This window comes from Psammomys obesus, unplaced genomic scaffold (assembly GCF_907164565.1).
Source record: "Psammomys obesus unplaced genomic scaffold, mPsaObe1.curated_primary_1811, whole genome shotgun sequence".
NCBI lineage: Eukaryota > Metazoa > Chordata > Mammalia > Rodentia > Muridae > Psammomys > Psammomys obesus.
The window spans coordinates 52,732,367-52,751,919 of record NW_026587216.1 but is presented as its reverse complement, the minus strand read 5'-3'; positions in this window follow the sequence as shown (position 1 = coordinate 52,751,919).

Genomic DNA, 19,553 nt, shown 5'->3' with positions numbered 1-19,553 from the left:
CTATTTGGTTCCATTGATCCACCATTCTGTTTCTATGCCAGTACCATGCAGTTTTTATTACTGTTGCTCTATAGTACAGCTTGAGATCAGGGATGGAGATACCTCTGCATGATCTGTTGTTGTAGAGGATTGTTTTAGCAATTCTGGATTTCTTGTTATTCCATTTGAAGTTGATAATTTTTCTTTCAAAGTCTGTAAAGAATTGTGTTGGTAATTTGATGGGAATTGCATTGAATCTGTAGATTGCTTTTGGTAAGATGATCATTTTTACTATGTTAATCCTGCCAAGCCATGAACATGGGAGATCTTTCCATCTTCTGATATCTTCTTCTAATTCTTTCTTCAGAGACTTGAATTTTTTTTCATTCAAGTCTTTGACTTCCTTGGTTAGGTACATTATGTTTTTTTGTAGCTATTGTGAAGGGTGTTGTTTCCCTAATTTCTTTCTTAGCCCTTTTGTCTTTTGTAAACAGGAGGGCTACTCATTTTTTTTTTAAGTTAATTTTGTATCCAGCCACTTTGCTGAAGATGTTTATCATCTATAGGAGTTCCCTGGTAGAATTTTTGGGGTCTGTCAGGTATACTATCATATCATCTGCAAATACTGATATTTGACTTCTTCCTTTCAAATTTGTAACCCTTTAATCTCCTTTAATTGTCTTATTGCTCTAGGAAGGACTTCCAGAACTATGTTGAAGAGATATGGAGAGAGTGGGCAGCCTTGCCTTGTCTCTGGATTCAATGGGATTGCTTTAAGTTTCTCTCCATTTAGTTTGATGTTATAAACCCCCATACTTATGGACACCTGGTTTTTGATAAAGATACCAAAACCCTACAATGGAAAAAAGATAGCATCTTCAACAAATGGTGCTGGTCTAACTTGATGTCTACATGTAGAAAAATGGAAATAGATCCATACTTATCACCCTGCACAAAACTAAAGTTCAAGTGAATCAAAGGCCTCAACATAAAACCAGACACATTAAATCGGTTAGAAGAAAAAAATGGGGAAAAGCCTTAAACTCATTGGCACAGGAGACAACTTCCTGAACAGAACACCAACAGCATAGGCTCTAAGAGCAACAATCAATAAATGGGACCTCATGAAACTGAAAAGCTTCTGTAAAGAAAAGGACACTGTCCTCAAAACAAAACGACTACCTACAGATTGGGAAAGAAACTTCACCAACCCTTTATCTGAGAGAAGGCTAATATCCAGTATACATAAAGAACTCAAGAAATTAAACAGCAACAAATCAAGTAATCCAATTTTTAAAAATGGGGTACAGAGATAAACAGAGAATTCTCAATAAAGGAATATCAAATGGCAGAGAAATTCTTAAAGAAATGTTTAACATCCTTAGTTATGAGGAAAATGCAAATCAAAACAACCATGAGATTTCACTTTACACCCATCAGAATGGCTAAGATGAATAACTCAAGTGACAACACATGCTGGAGAGGATGTGGAGACAGAGGAACCCTCCTCCACTGCTGGTAGGAATGTAAACTTATACAACCACTTTGGAAATCAATCTGGTGCTTTCTCAGACAATTAGGAATAGCACTTCCTCAAGATCCAGCTATACCACTGCTAGGTATATACCCAAAAGACGCTCAAGTATACAACAAGGATATCTGCTCAACCATGTTTGTAGCAGTTTTATTTGTAAGAGCCAGAAGCTGGAAACAGCCCAGATGTCCTTCAGTTGAGGAATGGATGCAGAAATTGGGGTACATCTACACAATGGAATATTACTCAGGGATAAAAAACAAGGAAGTCATGAAATTTGCAAGTAAATGGTGGGAACTGGAAAAGATCATCCTGAGTGAGGTATTGCAGAAGCAGGAAGACACACAGGGCATATACCCACTCATAAGTGGATATTAGACATATAATATGGGATAAACATACTAAAATCTGTACACCTAAGGAAGTTAATCAGGAAGGAGGACTCTGGCTAAGATGTTCAATCCCCATTCAGAAAGGCAAAGAGGATGGATATCAGAGGAGGGAGAAAACAGGGAAGAGGACAGGAGCCTACCACAGAGGGCCGCTGAAAGGCTCTACCCTGCAGGGTATAAAGGCAGATGTTGAGACTCACAGCCAAACTTTGGGCAGAGTACAGGGAATCTTATGAAAGAAGTGGGAGATATTAAGACCTGGAAAGGACAGGAGCTCCACAAGGACAGTGACAGATCCTAAAAGCCTGGGCACAGGGGTCTTTTCTGAAACTGATACTCCAGGCAAGGACCACTCATGGAGATAGCCTGGAACCCCAGCACAGAGGTAGCTTATGGCAGTTCAGTATCCAAGTGGCCTCCATAGTAATGGGGTCAGAGACTGTCTCTGACACGAACTCAGTGGCTGGCTCTTTGGTCACCTCCCCCCGAGGGGGGTGCAGCCTTACCAGGCCACAGAAGAAGACAATGCAGCCACTCCTGATGAGACCTAATAGACTAGGGTCAGAGGGAAGAGGAGGAGGTCCTCCCTTTTCAGTGGCCTGGGAGAGGAACAGGGGTGGGGAAGAGGGAGGGTGGGATTGGGAGGGAAGGAGGGAGGGAGGCACAGGGGGGATACAAAGTGAATAAACTGTAATTAATAAAAAATAATTAATTAAAAAGAAAATATTTAGAAAGAAAAAACATATAACGTAAGAAACTACAGAGCAAAGTTATTTGTGGCTGCACCTCTGATGGCTGAATGAAGCGTCAGACATCTTATGCAGCACATCAAGCACATGATTAGCTCTGGACTGTACATCAAATCATGTCCTTTCTTGTATCAGCTGTTAAATGGCTAATAGTGTTTCATTGATAATTGTTTTAAAAAGACACTGTTGAACAGGAGAACAGTGACAGGGAAAATGAGTGTAATGTTTAACAAAACAGTACTTGTTTTCACAGTTTTAAAACAAAGAGTATTGAGGAATTTCACAGTCTATCAACATCTCACAAGAAAACAAACATCTGACCTCTGCTCACCCTCTATGGATGCGTCATTAGCAGCCAAATACAGAACTGAATGTCACAAGTAGTTCATAAAATTTGTATTCAATATGCCTTGTATACTTAAGGTAGACTGAGGGTTTCAGGACAGACATCCAAAAATTCATATTTCACTTGGAACTTCACAGCTAAATTTTTTTTTGGTAGATTTTAATGTATCAATTTGACATCTCTGAGAAGAGTTTTCTATTGTGGAGGGGAAAGTGGGACATTTGAGGAATGAAGAACTAGAGTTAAACAGAAATTCAACACTCCCAAACTCTTTAACTTTAGTAAAATTTTCTCAGAAGAATGTACCAGGCTGATTGACTGAAAGAAAATAAAGTTGAATCTGTACATTTTGCCATACAGTGACATAAGTAAAAACAAAATTTTCTATAATTCTTAAATTCCAACAGCTTTAACAAGCATTTACATTTTCAGTAACTCCTATGGTCAGACTAAGACTAAATATCTCATGCTAATTCTGAAGCTCAGTTAATAAAGAGCTCATTTAGTGAGCAGGAAACCCAGCTGCTGCCTCCAGTGCCATATAAAACCAGGCTTGATGGTGCATACCTGTAATTCAGGATCTAATCTTAAAGAAATTTAAAATCTCCCAGATACAGTAAAGAACTCAGCAAGTTAAGCAGGTTACATGCAAAATACAATTATCCATTACACTAGCAATAAAATTTTTGTATAAGTTTAAATATGCACAATTTATAATAGGACCCTCCAAATGACACACTCCATATAAACAAAAACTGGACAAACTCTGAATTAGAACACTATAAACACTTTTGAAAACTGTTCTAAAAACCCAAATTGCTCCCAATTAAAAACTCACCATAGGAAAGAAGGGGAGTTAGTGTGATGGGGAAAGGATAGGAGCTCCACAAGGACCAAATATATCAGGGCACAGGGGTCTTTTCTGAGACTGACATTCAACCAAGGACCATGTATGGATATAACCTAGAACCTCTGCTCGGATGTAGCCCGTGGTAGCTCAGTAACCAATTGGTTTCCCATAGTAAGGAGAACAAGGACTATTTCTAACAGGAACTCAATGGCTGGCTCTTTGACCTCCCACCCCCCAAGGGAGGAGCAGCCCTGCTAGGCCACAGAGAAGGACTTTGCAGCCAGTCCTGAAGATTCCTGATAAAACAGGGTCAGATGAATGGGGAGGAGGTCCGCCCCCATCAGTGGACTTGGAAAGGGGCAGGGTGGAGATAAGGGAGGGAGGGTGGGATTGGGAGGGAATGAGGGAATGGGATAGAGCTGGGTTACAAAGTTAATAAAATGTAACTAATAAGAAAAAAATAAAATTATAAAAAAAAACAAAACTCACTGGAATATTGACCCTGGTAAGATGTCAACTATTATGAATGTAATTATAGGTTTTCTTAGAACCCTAACCTGAAGGCCTATAATCTACTTCAGAAATTTCAGAAAACCTTATATAGGAACCTAGACTAGGCAACAGATTACAGAAACAAAGAACAAACTTAAAGCTATTCAACACCAAAAAGTATTATAAACCTACAATAGATTAAATTTCATAAAGGTAAAATATACAATATTAGTGAAAAACAGGCAAACCATTAGACACACTACAGACTCCAGAAACAGACTCATTCAAGTACAGAAAGGTGACTGTTTACAATGTGACATTTTAAAAAAGTCATTGAAAATAGTGTTGTTTTTTTTTTTTTCCACTCCTAGTCTTCCCACTTACTCCCCAACTCTCCTCTCATCAGGATCCACCGTGAAGAGCCACTAATTGTCAGGCTGCTTTGCTATTGAGTGCTCAGCGAAAATCTTGTTTTCACCCTGGCCTTCACCTGGAGACAGGGATAGGCAGGAAGCCAAGTTCGCTTCCTTTTGTTTGTGTGAGGATTGCACAGACAGGTGGTCAAGGTAAACAAGTTTGACTTCTCAAACCCCTTCATTGTATTGAGGTGCTTTGCTCTGACTATAAAAAAAAGGACTGTGGAAAAAAAAGTGTGACTGTTTCTTCTGGCAGCCCTCTTGAACAGATCCCAGGTGTAGTGTGTTGGTTTTTGTTGTTGTTGTTGTTGTTTTCTTTCAATCTTCCCTCCCCACTCAGGAACTGTTTGGTGGGCTCTAGCAGATTGGCACCCAACAGGGACCTTGAGATATGGGGAAGCAATGAAGGACACAGCAGGTGTTGGTGAGCTTAGATCATAAAGAGAAAAGTCATGGTGAGTAAAATTTGAGAGTAAAAATGAGACAAGGCAGTAGCCTCATGATTTTGGTATGGAATTTAATTAGAGATCGTCTGTATATGTGGCATGGAATTGAGAAAGTGAAACTTTCAGGGTTAGAGAGAAAGAAAGAGGAAAGAAAAATAGGAGGCTTTAAGACAAAAAGAGATTAAACAATCAGCTCCTCCAGAAGAGTTACATGTCCCTCTTGATGATAATAATTTCTTATTAGAAGAAGACTTTGAGGATGACTTAGATCCTGATGAAGTTGCAGAGTTGGAGGAGAAGCAGCTAAGTATTATTCTGAGAAATACCCTCTGATTCAGGCTATGAGTGTTAAAAAAAAAAAAAAAAAAAAAAAAACTTAAAAGCCTTCGCAAAAGAAATTTAAAAGTTGGAATGGGGATTGGAGGAAATAAACAGAAAATTTGGAGAATTAACTACTAGGGAAAATGAGGCTCAATCCCCAACCCAACTCCCACATTGATTGAAGGCTTGGGATGGCTGCAGTTGTTATAGCTCAAAAGACAAGGGAACCTTTCCATTTGTCCACTGTGTGAGCAGCTGTGTCCCTTTTACAAGCTTCCTTACAACAAGCTAGGCAGAAAGGAGAAGATATAACTGAGTCTTATGACTTTCCAATTATAGAGCAACCTGATGGACAGGGTAATATGGTGAGAGTCCATGTTCCTATACCTTTTAAACAATTAAAAGAATTGAAAATTGCATGTGCTCAATATGTTCCTACAGCACCTTTTACTCAAGCTCTATTAGAGACCTTGTCTGGCCCTCTGCCCAGGGGACTGGAAGCAATTAGCAAGAGCATGTTTATCAGGAGGAGATAATTTATTATGGAAGTCAGAATTTGCGGAGCTGTGTCAAGTTACAGCTGAACTCAGTCAAGCTCAAGGAGTTCCTATAACTTATGACATGCTTGTTGGGGAAGGAATCTACAGGGAAACAGGACAACAATTGGATTTTGATGTGGATGTTTATGCTCAAGTAAATGCTGCTTCCCAAAAGGCCTGGAATAAACTTTCACAAACACGTAGACAGATGGAGGATTTGTCTAAAATCTGCCAGGGATCTGATAAATTATTTCAAGACTTTGTGCAAGATTAATGCAAGCAGCAAGCAGACTTGTAGGTGATACAGATTCTGGATTATTAGTAGTAAAACAATTGGCCTATTAAAATGCTAACAGTGCCTACCAAGTGGCTTTGAGACCCTTTAGAAAGAAAGGAAATATTTCTGGCTATATTAGGTTATGTTCTGACATCAAGCCATCTTATACCCAAGGAGTGGCTTTGTCTGCTGCCCTGCAAGGGAAGACTATTAAAAAGGTATTATTTCAGCAAAAGAAAGGTGCAAAGAATGAAGTACCTGGAAATTGTTATGGTTGTGGGCAAATGGGATGTCAAAGGAAAAAATTGTCCTAATGCTGGTAAGAAAGAAAGGAGTCAATGCAGAAAGGGGAGGGAGGGTGGGATCGGGAGGCGAGGAGAGAGGGGCTTATGGGGGCATACAAAATGAATAAAGTGTCATTAATAAAAAAAAAAAGTTAAAAAAAAAGAACCTGGTCTATGCCCAAGATGTAAAAAAGGAAAACACTGGAATAATGAATGTAGGTCTAAAAGAGATGCTGAAGAAAAACCTTTAGTGGACTGGAAAACTGGAAATGGGGCAGCCCCAGGCCCCAAAACAATGTTATGGGGCACTATACAACTTCATCCCTCAGCAAGAAAATCCATTCAGGATCTCTGTAGAGCAACCACAGGTAGTGAGGACTGGACCTCAGTTCTTCCCCTACAAAGTATTAACTCCTACAGTGGGGATGCAGCCCTACCTATGAAGTTTATGGTCCATTACCTTGGGGAAGACTATAGGATTATTACTATGAAGAATTAGCACAACTACGCGGGGAAATGTAGTAGCTCCTGGGATAATTGATGCTCATTATGAAGGGGAAATAAGAATTAAGACACACTCTCTAAATGGAATTTCTGTAATAAAACAAGATCAGAGATAAGCCCGATTAACATTACTTCCCCAAGTTCAGGAAAAAAAAAAAAAAAGCAAGTAAGAAGAATAGGAGAGGAGATGTAGGTTTTGGATCCTCTGATACTTATTGGCTACAAGCTATAGGTCCTAATTGACCTGAACTAGAGTTACAAATTAATGGAAAAAATGTAAACAGGAGCTGATGTCTCTGTCTTAACTGCTGATCAGTGGCCTATGCATTGGAGTAAACAATCCTCTATTACACAGTTTACAAGAGATAGAACAAAGCCAATGTTCTGAACAAAGTAATCATGAATTAACTTGGAAGGATGAGGAAGGACATGAGGGAACTTTAAAACTGTTTATTGTTCCTGGCCTTCCTGTTAATTTGTGAGGCAGAGATGTGATGAGTAACATGGGAGTGTATCTTTACAGTCTTAGTATCTTTACAGTTCTATCTTTACAGTCAGATGCTTAATCAAGAATATTTACCAAATTCAGGATTAGGAAAATCTGGACAAGGCATAGCTCAGCCATTAATGCCTACCCCCAAAAAATTTTAAATGGCTTGGGTTATTTGTAGTGGAGGTCACTGATCAACCTGTACCCATGCAGATCCAATAACATGGAAAGCAGATATTCCTGTGTGGGTGTGGGTGGATCAGTGACCTCTTTCCCTTGAGAAAATCAAAGCGGCTGAGAAATTAGTCCAGGAACAGCTTGATAGCGGTGGTATTGCTCCATCAAATTCACCTTGGAACCCCCCTTTTTTGTCATAAAAAAAGAAATCAGAAAAATGGAGACTTTTACAAGATCTCAGAAAAGTAAATAAAACCATTGAGTTAATGGGAGCCTTGCAACCTAGGTTACCTATCCCTTCTGCTATACCTAGAGATACTTTTAAGATTATGGTACATCTATACAATGGAATATTACTCAGCAATGAAAAATAAGGAAATCATGAAATTTGCAGGTAAATGGTGGGACCTGGAAAGGATCATCCTGAATGAGTTGTCCCAGAAGCAAAAAGACACACACGGTATATGCTCACTCATATAGACATACAACATAGGACAAACCCACTAAAATCTGTGCATCTAAAGAAACTAAGCAAGAGAGAGGACTCTAACTAAAACACTCAATCCCCATCCTTAAAGGCAAAGAGGATGGACATCAGAAGAAGAAGAAAACAGGAAACAACCTAGGAACTTGCTACAGAGGGCCTTTGAAAGCCAGAAGAAGTAAACAGGAATCAAACTAGGAACCTACCACAGAGGGCCTCTGAAAGCCTCTGCCCTGCAGGCTATCAAAGCAGAAGCTGAGACTGATGGCCAACTGTCGGGCAGAGTGAATGAAATTTTATGTAAGAAGTGGGAAATAGTAAGAGCTGGAGAGGACAGGAACTCCACAAGGAGAGCAACAGAACCAAAAAATCTGAGCACCGGGGTCTTTCCTGAGACCGATACTCCAACCAAGGACTATGTGTGGAGATAACCTAAGACCCCTGCACAGATGTAGCCCATGGCAGTTCAGTGTCCAAGTGGGTTACCTAGTAATGGGAAGAGGGACTGCCTCTGACATAATCTGATTGACCTACTCTTTGATCACCTCTCCCTGAGTAGGGAGCAGCCTTATCAGGCCACAGAAGAGGACAATGCAGCCACTTTTGATGAGAACTGATAGACTAAGATCAGAAAGGAGAGGAGAATCTCCCCTATCAGTGGACTTGGGGAGGGGCATGCATGCAGAAGGGGGAGGGAGGGTGGGATCAGTAGGGGAGGAGGGAGGGGCTTATGGGGGGATACAAAATGAATAAAGTATAATTAATTTAAAAAAAGATTATACTAGATTTGAAAGATTGTTTTTATACTATTCCCCTTGCTCCTCAAGACTGTAAAAGATTTGCTTTTAGCATGCCATCAGTAAATTTTAAAGAACCTATGAAGACTTATCGTTGGCTTGTATTACTTCAAGGTATGGCATATAGTCCAACCTTATCTCAAAAATTTGTGGCTCAAGCTGTTTTTAAAACTAGACAAGCATATCTTCTGTGTATAATATTCATTATATGGATGACATTTTATTGGATCATAAGAATGAAGGGATTTTATTAAGTGCTTTTGCATACTTACAAGCTTGGAAGGATCAAGGTTTAGTAGTTGCACCTGAAATGATGCAGACAGAGCCACCGTATTTGTATTTGGGACATAAATTATACCCTCAGACTATTGTGCCTCAGAAAATTCAATTAAGGAAAGATAACCTAGGAACTTTAAATGATATTCAAAAGTTGTTAGGTAATAGTAATTGGCTTAGACCCCATTTAAAGCTAACTACAGGAGAGCCGAAACCATTTTTGACATTTTAAAAGGAGAGGTTGATTCTTTTTCAAAAAGGGAACTTACCAAAGAAGTTCGTGATGCTTTGCGAAAGATAGAATTGGCTATTGAAAATCAACATGTTCATATATAGATTATTCAAACAAATGTGGTGCATATATTTTGGCTACAATTCATACTCCCACTGCTGCATTGTGGCAAGGACCACTATTATGGTTTGACTTGCTGTGTCTTTTGTGCAAGTTCTAACGCCATATTATGAAGCAGTAGCTAGTTTAGTTCAAATGGCTCACATAGAATCTCGCAAGTAATTTGGTAGAGAGTCCTCCTTAATTGGAGTTCCTTTTACCAAACAACAAGTAGACTGGTTATTTCAAAATGCAGATTGTTGGGCTGTAGCTTTTGCTCATTATTTAGGACATATTGATAATCATTATCCAAAAGATAAATTACTTCAATTTGTCAATGAGCATGCTTTTATATTTCCTAAAATAATTAAACAAGAGTCATTACCTCAAATTCCAGCAGATGGATCTTCAAATGGAAAAGCTGTATATATACTGCAGGGACAAACTTTTGTTTTGCAAACATTACCAGCCTCAGCTCAAGTTGTAGAATTATGAGCTGTAGCTGCAGTCTTTAAAAACATGGCTCCTACCTCTTTCAACTTGTACACTGAAAGCCATTATATGGCTAAGGCTTTGCAAGTCCTAGAGACTGTAACATATGTTGATACAGCTAATAAACAAATACAAGATCTATTTAGAGAGATACAACAAAATATCCAGCAGAGTGGAAACAACTTTAGTGATTATCAATTTCAGAGCATAGAAAATGTTTGAGAAAACTATAGTGTAGTTTAGTGCTTGCTGCTCCTATAAGAAAACAACACTTAGGTCTGAGGACATTGGGAAAACAGAAAAGTTGATTCTGAAGAAGGAAAAAAAAAAAAAAAAGAACACCCAGGGTGTGGAAACCCCATTAACCCAGCTCCCATGGAAGACCTTCTTTGCTGAATCACATTGTGAGAGATGGTCTCATGGTGGAAGCAACATGCAACAGGAAAGGTTACGTGAAATACTACACAGAGAGCCGAGGGAAGACTCTGCGATGACAACCGCCCTTCTGTAACTCACTCTTGGAGAATGGCAGAGGCCCATGTGAACTGCCTGGATCGTTTCTGAGTGCAATGACACTAATGATTCAGTACATCTCAATATTACTGTGTAGGAAACACACTTCCACCCAAACTACATCCAAGCAAAGAAATATGGAATGCATGGGTATTTATATTTTAATATATATGAGGGCAACATAATACGAGAATGATATGAAGACAGTTTGGGTTTCACAGCAAGCCAAAATTTATTGTAAATTTTACCAAGTATGATGGTGAATATATTTCCTGCCTTGGAAAGCTGAAAAGAAAAATTAGGAGTACAAGTCGATGCCAGCTGCATTGTGAGTTGGAGCCTCAGCTACATGAGATCCTATCACTAAAAACAGTCCCAGTAACAAATAAATAAATTAAAAAATAAATAAACAATGATTGTACACATCAAAAGTGAAGAAAGTTTTGATGATTAATGAGCTAAAGTAGTGCAAGGAATTTGAAGAAAGCATTTACACATGTACATCTTTTGAGGAAGATTTCCAACATAAAATTCAAAATTAGTCCTTAATAGTAAACCATAAAACCACTTTAACAAGTAATTATCTGTCCTCTGTCCAAGAAACTGTCACATGAAGGTTCCTATTAATGCGTGCTGCTGCCGCTCGTAAGCAGGCTTAGGAGCTGCCTGGAGAGTAAGAAATTAAATACCCTTTTCATAGTGCACATCTCAAATTAAACAGTGAATTGTCGCTATAGATAGAGACGTTGCCATAGAAATGTGGAGTTAAAAAATACGCTTCTCGACAATAATGAAATGGGCATACTTTTACTTAAATTTGTTCTGATATGAAAGTAATAAAGTGCCTTTCAAAGAGTCTCTTTAAGTCTCTCATTGGTTCCTTCCCAGCTACAGCACACCTTTGGAGTTATTAAAACTTAGGCTTTACTTGTCAAATCCCAACAGGCATTGGATCCTCTTAACAGGGAACTGAAGCATCATGTAAAGATAGCAATGCCATCAAAGACCTGGTGTTTGAAAGTGATCCTGTCACAAATTCTAAAGTGGCTCAAAGGAAATCTTTCTCTGTTCTGTCAAGCCAGTGCTAGGAACGCAATAATGCTTACCAGTGTTCAATGGGGCTTGGTGTTTTGTCAGCCATTTATCCACACACTTAAAATGTGCTGTCAACCAGAAGAAAATGTCCACTAAAGTGAATTACAGGCTTCCAAAGGAAAAAGTGAGCCCACATCCTAGTTGTAAAGTGTTCAAAAGAGCAGGCTGTTTTTCTCCTTTCCTCATGCAGAGCAGGAATTGCAGTGCTCTGCAGTTCCTCAGGAATTTTGTTCAGAGTGAATAATTATCAAGCAAATTTGCTCTCTTTCTTTTTAAAGATAGGCATTATGTCATATCATCCTGATTTTTCTATTTCTACTTCTCAGGTTCTAAGATGACAGCATTGCCACTATGCCAATCTTACCCAAGTTCATTTTTTTAAAGGAGACTTATGTGTAAATGCTTAATAACTAGAAGCAAGAAGCATAGTGAACTCATTTCTTAAAAATGCAAATGACCCACAAACTTATGCAACTGGCATTTTAGAAAAATGTTAATGGCCTGAAGCAAAGTTAACTTGGCACTTCAAGGATCTTAAAAAAAATGGTCTGCACACAGTTGTCAGGTAAAGATACTTTGGTCTATACGTTAATTAACAAAACTCCAAGATTATCAAGGTCAGCTGCTGCTATCATAGATGCTAAACAAGAGGCTGGGAGGAATAGAAAAGACATGGAAAGGGAAGAGAAAGGCTATACAGATGCCTGCTATGTCCGTCATTGAGAAACATAAATGTTCAGGTAAGACAAGGTGCTGAACCATTATCAAGTCTTGGATAGAACCTGACCAGCTGTATTGAGCCTTCTGTCCAGCAGCCTGTCCCCTGGTGATGCTGGCATCTTGAGAAGTTTAGAGACTTAGGCAGAGGAAGAAGATAACTTGGGACAGTTTCTTGGGGGTAGGTATCTTGTCCCTTGCCCTTTTGTATCTCTCTCTCTGCTTCTTGTACACCATGAAGTGAACAGTTTCTATCTCTGCACAGCCTTTCCAATATGTTGCTTTGCTTCATCATGGGCTCAAATCAATGTGGTCAAAGACCATGGATAAAAATCTTTGAAATCTTGAGAGAAAATAAAGCTGATTTCAACTGTTCATGTCAGGTGTTATATCATAATGATAAGGAAAGTAACTAAAATGGTTATATATCTAATCAGAGCTTTGAAGGGTGAGAGCAAGTTTCAGAGATGGGTGAATAATTAGCTTGCCATTTATATCATAGGTTGCTGTTTTAATAAAACTTTATGAAAATCAGCAATGGGCTGAATTTTCTCATGAGCTAAATTATTTTTTGTAGAGTGCCAGCTCCAAACCCAAGCTAAAAGTGTTATTCAAATATAGTATTTGCTCACAAGTATCTTTGTGCTCTAAGACTCAATCCAGAAGACCTATTTCCTTCGTCTCCTCCAATCTTAGTGTTTTGACCTTTGTGAACATGAAATCACCGAAGAGTAAGGGCAAGAGTTTTGTAGAATGTTCAGAAATTAATTCTTTTGTCTTTTGTTATCAAAAGATTACACTACTGAGGTTATGAAGTATTTGTTTTTAGAAGACTACCAAAAGATGACGTCTTCTCCTGTAATGTGATTCTGTTGTTAGTGTGGTTTATTACCTGTTATGCCCAGTGTTCTCCTGGTCATGATGGTATTTCTGTATTTCTTCAAAGATAAAAAAAACTGATTTTTTTTTCATTTTTCTACACATTATTTTCTGGAATCACAACCGTAAATCTGGCCCCATCATAGGGAAGGGATCTAAACTTTATATCTTGGGAGGAAAACTATCAAAGAATGTGTGGCTATTCGCTGTAACTTCCATAGCCATCAATAAGTATTTTGTGGAAATGTGCTCAAATATTTTTTTGTTCATTATTATTTCTTTGCAGTGGTTTTCCCTAGTAGCTGTTCTTCATTTATAGTAATGTTACAGTCGTTTACTAAGAATCGTTCTCCATATGCCTTCACACATATTGATTTAAGCTCTTCAAGTTTGTCATTTCTTCTCCTTTGGCCCTTTCATACAATTGAAGAATGAACTTAAAACAGGTTTTTTGTTCCTTGGTTATCATAAGCATTCCCATAGTCTGTTCTAATGCTTCAGATTTGTAACTGTCTCCTCTAAGCTCTTTTAACATGGCTTCAGAGTACATTGATATGCCCCATCTTCCTCCTTTTCATTACTGTAGTGTACCTAATTTAGATTAATTATTTAGTTTAGCTTAGCTTAGTTTAGTTTACTTTGGTTTGCTTTAGTTTAGTTTAATTTCGAGTACTTCCTAATACTAGAACACACTCCAGGATCATTTTTACTTTCTTTCCTCAAATCTAGAATCTGCCATTTTCTCAAAGGATCTTGTTTATTGACTGGAGAATCAAGGGCACAAGCTCTGAGTGCTGCCTGTGATGTGGACAGTAGAGTTTTGTGTGTCTAGGCCCCCTCAGATAACAGAGCCTAGTAATTTCACCACGTTCATCTGACTAACCACAGCTAGTGTGGCCAAATAGAATGTCACTGTTATTCAAAGGGACAGTTACTTACTTTCATATGTACACATATCAACTACTGCCGTGGATCCCAGCTCTGAACCTTTAGATGTGAGTATACAACCCGGAGTAACTGCAGATAACAGGAACTGATAAACAGTCCAGGGGGGAGGGGAGGAGGAAAGTAACCTCAGGGAAGAGACTAGCAGGACATAGGCACTGTGGAGGAGGAAGTAGGAAAAATGGGAAGGGGAAATTACCTTAGAAGGCAAAAGGATTGCAACATAGAATGGAAGGGAGGGAGGAGAAATAAATCACTCTAACAATGTTTTATAAGGCTACAGGGAATCATATTATTTGGTGTTTATATATAATTAAATAGTTATATATATTTAAATGAATTTACAGCACTTGGAATGATAATGTTCTCCACAAATCCATAGATTACTTAAGAAAAAACCCCAGTGTCAAGCAATAGATACCTCTTTTGTGGGTCATGGGAGTCCACGCTAACCTTTAAAAACTATAGGCTATTGTCTTTGTACCTTGATTGCCTACCAGTAACTGAAGACAAGGCCCTGTTTCTGAAAACACATATAACAGTTGACTTGGAGGAATGGAGCTGGAACCAACCTGGAGGTCTCTTCCTTAAGGACTAATTACTAGAAAGAGTCCTGTGAGCTGTCAAGGGAGAAAAGCAATGAATCATCAAAATGTTCAATATTTTTAATTGAAAATATTTCATACACTATACTACCATCACACTTTTTCCCTTCCCCTACCTCCCCGCCCAGTTCCATACCCACCCAACTCCACATTGTTTGCTTCTCTCTCTCTTTAAAAGACAAACAACAAAAACCATCCAAACAAAATAAGAAACATACACAGTCTGGCCAATCTAATGGTTCACAATTGACCTAATTCTCCCAATACAACTAACTTCCAAGAGAACACAGAGTTCCTTCTTTCACAGTTTATTTTCCTCCTGAAGGAGTAAAAAGACCATGACAAGAATGATGACAACAATCCTTAGCTCTATGAAAGTGAGTATCATACTCTTAGTCACCTGAAATGCCCTCTCCTACCAAATAGAAGATTATGCTGAACACATTAGCTGAACACAAGTGTTGACACAGAGATTCTGCTCAGGTCTGTAAGCTCATGACAAGATAGGAACTCATGTCTTGACCCCTTATCATCACACCTTGGGTAACGTCTTCACAGGAATGGATGATCAGGTAGCTCAGGTAGCCATCAGTGGAGGCATGCTGAATGAAGGTATTGCCCAGATCCAGACATCTAAAGTCCTTTATGCAGAAGAAGGCTGGCTGGGCAGGAAGAAATGTGGTAACCTAGCCCCACAGCCACATCTAGAATCTGGTCATGTGTGACCTGCTGCCTTCTTTGGTGGAACTCCTCAAAATGCAGATTTCAAAGTTCAAATAGAGGCTGTGTGGACAGTGGCTAACTTTGCAGATTGTCTAGTCAGGAGCCTTGGAGCCACTGATAAATCTGTTCACTTGTCAAAATGAATTCTTCTGGAGCTGATGTGAACTGCACAAACTGTCACTAAAGTAAGACTTCCCAAAGAATAAATAGTCCGTTAGCAGCAGCCATGAAATAGTCAAAGCAGACAACTATCATGATGATAGTCACACTGGTTGCCAAAGATGGTGGTGTTATTTGATTGACAGCTCCCTCTTTCAGGTAGAAAAAGAACATATAATAGCTATCAAAGAGTCAAATGAGTCCAGTTCTAGAAGCTTAGATTATTTGAAGGAAAGATGGGCATTAAAAATGATTACTATAAAATTATGATATTTCAATTTTTCCAAATGCATATGGATTTTATCCATTTATAATAAACTACATACAGTAAGAACAGCAATGAAACAATAAGAAAAGACACATGTACCATATGTAAAAGTTACATTTAAAATGTTTAGCTCATTTATATTTGGCAACCTTGAAGAAAGTACTCTCTAGCCTATCTAGGTGAGTCTAAAGTTTTGTACCTAAACCATTCCCTATCATATCTTGTATTTATCAATTTAAAACATCTTTCTAGATCTTAAAACATTTTCTTAAATTCTAAATATCTTAAGCCTAATTGTAAAACAATAACTATTTGGTCTTCAACCCCATCAGAGACTTGAGAAGGAATAAAATTATTATTTAAGTAGAATGTGCAGGCAAGCAGCTTCCAAAACTCAGATGACAGAGACATTTTACTGTCTAGTCATTTACCCATTCTCTCTCTATAACATTAGAGGATCATCTTCAGCCTTCTGGCTCAGTATATCTGGCAGAGAAAGATGGAGCATTTTTGTCCAATGGCTAGCTTGCCATTAATGAAACTATCTCCAAAAACAGATTTTATGATGCTTGTCATGTTCATTGAAGTAGGCCGGGGGCGTTGCCAGGAGCGTTGCCAGGAGCCGACATGTCTCAAGTCAAAAAGGCCTTACATCAATAAAAACATCTTTAAATGCCATCTTCTGTAGGTCTCTCAAGTTTTTGAGGCCAATCTATCTACCTATTTACATTTATATTACATAATGTATAATCATATCTATCTATCATCTATCTCCCTATAGCAAAACAGAATAGGCAAATGTTCCTTGTTTCTACATATTTACTATCTCTTCAAGCTAGGACGCATATTTCTGTGATATGGACAAGACTTGGATGCAGGCTGAGCAGACTGCCAAGCTCTGCCATGACAGGATATTGAAATTCTTTTTTTCCACTTTAACAGTAGTTTTTTTTTTTTAATTACATGTTATTTGCTTTGTATCCCAGCTGTAGCCCCCTCTCTCATTCCCTCCCAATACCACCCTCCCTCCCTCATCTCCTCCCATACCCTTCTCTAAGTCCACCAATAGGGAAGATCCACTTCCCCTTCCGTCTGACCCTAGCCTATCAGGTTTCATCAGGACTGGTTGCAATGTCCTCCACTGTGACCTGGTAAGGCTGCTCCTCCTTTGCAGGGCAAGGGGGGGTGTCAAAGAGCCAGCCACTGAGTTCATGTCAGAGACATCCCTCTTCCCCTTACTAGGGAACCCACTTGGATACTGAGCTGCCATGGGCTACATCTGAGCAGGGGTTCTAGGTTATATCCATGAATGTACCTTGGTTGGAGCATCAGTCTCAGCAAATACCCCTGAGCCCAGATATTTTGGTTCTGTTGTTCTCCTTGTAGAGCTCCTGTACTCTCCAGGTCTTACTAACTACCTCTTTTTTCATATGATTCCCTGCACTCTGCCCAAAGCTTGTTTATGAATCTCAGCATCTGCTTTGATACACTGCTAGGTAAAGTCTTTCAGAGGCCTTCTGTGGTAGGCTCCTGTCCTGTTTCTTGTTTTCTCCTTCTTCCAATGTCCATCCCCTTTGCCTTAATCATTGTTAATTAGACTTAACTGTTACCCAAATAACCTCAGTGAGAATTGGGTTCCTCTGATCTATCTCAGGTACAGAATGGGATCCTGCCTCTTCCCGGAGGTAGCATTTCCTACCTCATTCACTACACAGCAGTGAATTAAGGTATTATAAAACTCTGCCCTCTGTTCATGATCTGGCATTGCAATTTCAAAATCAGAGCAACTCTGATTTCCCATATAATGAGACCCTTACACATTGGACCTAGGAACATTTGTGGAAGAAGAGAGAACCCATGAATGAGGCTGTCAGTGTCTGCAAATCACATGAGGTCCCTTTGTTTATTAAAAACATAAATTATTAACAGTTGTTGGAGTCAGAAAGACTTTTCTTAGGTAGTGTAGCTGCCCATAAGTTGCTGTGCTTCCCCTCATTCATACCTCTGCACATGATCCCAGTTTAATTCATTGGTTTATACAACTAAACCCAGTCCATCCTCACACCCTCTTACCCCCATGTCCCCTTTCCATTTCCTAGGAGAAAAGATCCCTCCCCCCATGGGTGTCAACCCACCTTGACACTTCATTTCACCTTAGGACTAAGCATATTCTCTCCTACTGAGGCTTGACAAGGCAACCCAGCTATGAGAAGGGATCCAAAGGCAGGCAACAGAGTCAGAAACAGTCCTTACTCCCATTGTTAGGGGATCTACATGAAGAACAAACTGCACATCCTCCACATATGTGTAGGTGGCCTAGGTCCAGCCCACGCATGCTCTTTGGTTGGTGGTTTAGTTTCTGTGGGCTATGTTAGTTAACATAGGCCCAGATTAGTTGACTCTGTGGGTCTTCCTGTGGTGTTCTTGATCCCACTGGTTCCCTCAATTCTTCCTCCTACTTTTCCACAAGACTCCCTGAGTTCCACCTATTATTTTGCTGTGGGTCTCTTTTCTTTTCTTTTTTTTTTTAATTTTAATTACACTTCATTTACTTTGTATCCCCCTCTAGATCCTTCCCTCCTCCCCTCCCAATCCCTCCTTTCCTCCTCCTTCTCCACACATGCCCCTCCCCAAGTCCACTGGTAGAGGAGGGTTTCTTTTTCTTCCTTCTGATCCTAGTCTGTTAGGTCTCATCAGGAGTGGCTACATTGTCTTCCTCTGTGGCCTGGGGAAGGTGATCAAAGAGCAGGCCAATCAGTTCATGTCGGAAGCAGTCCCTATTCCCATTACTATGGAACCCACTTGGACACTGAACTGCCATGGGCTACATCTGTGCAGGGGTTCTAGGTTATCTCCATGCATGGTACTTGGTTGGAGTATCAGTCTCAGAAAAGACCCCTGTGCTCAAATTTTTTGGTTCTGTTGCTCTCCTTGTGGGTCTCTTTTCAATCTGTTTCAAATAGGTGCTGGATGAAGGCTCTCAGAAGGCAGTCATGCTAGGCTCCTGTCTGCAAGCATAGCAGAGTATCATTAATAGTGTCAAGGGTTGGCTCTCTCCCATTGGGTGGGTCCCAAGTTAGGCCAGTCATTGGTTGGCCTCAATTTCTGCTCCATCTGCATCCCTGTATATCAGGAAGGCAGGACACATTTTTGGTCAAGGATTTAGTGGGTGGATTGGTGTCCCTCTCTTACCACCAGAAGTTCCATCTGGCTTCAGGGGATGACCACTTCAGGATCCATGCCGCTAGCTGATAGGAGTCTCTACTAGGGTAACCCTAATAGACTCCAAGGAGCCTCCCAATCCCAAAGATACACCCTAACAATTTCCATTCTTTCTCTAAACCCTTGCTCCCTCCCATCTCCCCATGCTTACTCCCCCCTGTTTTCCTCCTCACCCAATCTCCTACCCTGTTGTCTGGTCTACAAAACAAGTTTTATGACAACCAGGGTGGTTGTACAGCTAAACCCTGTCT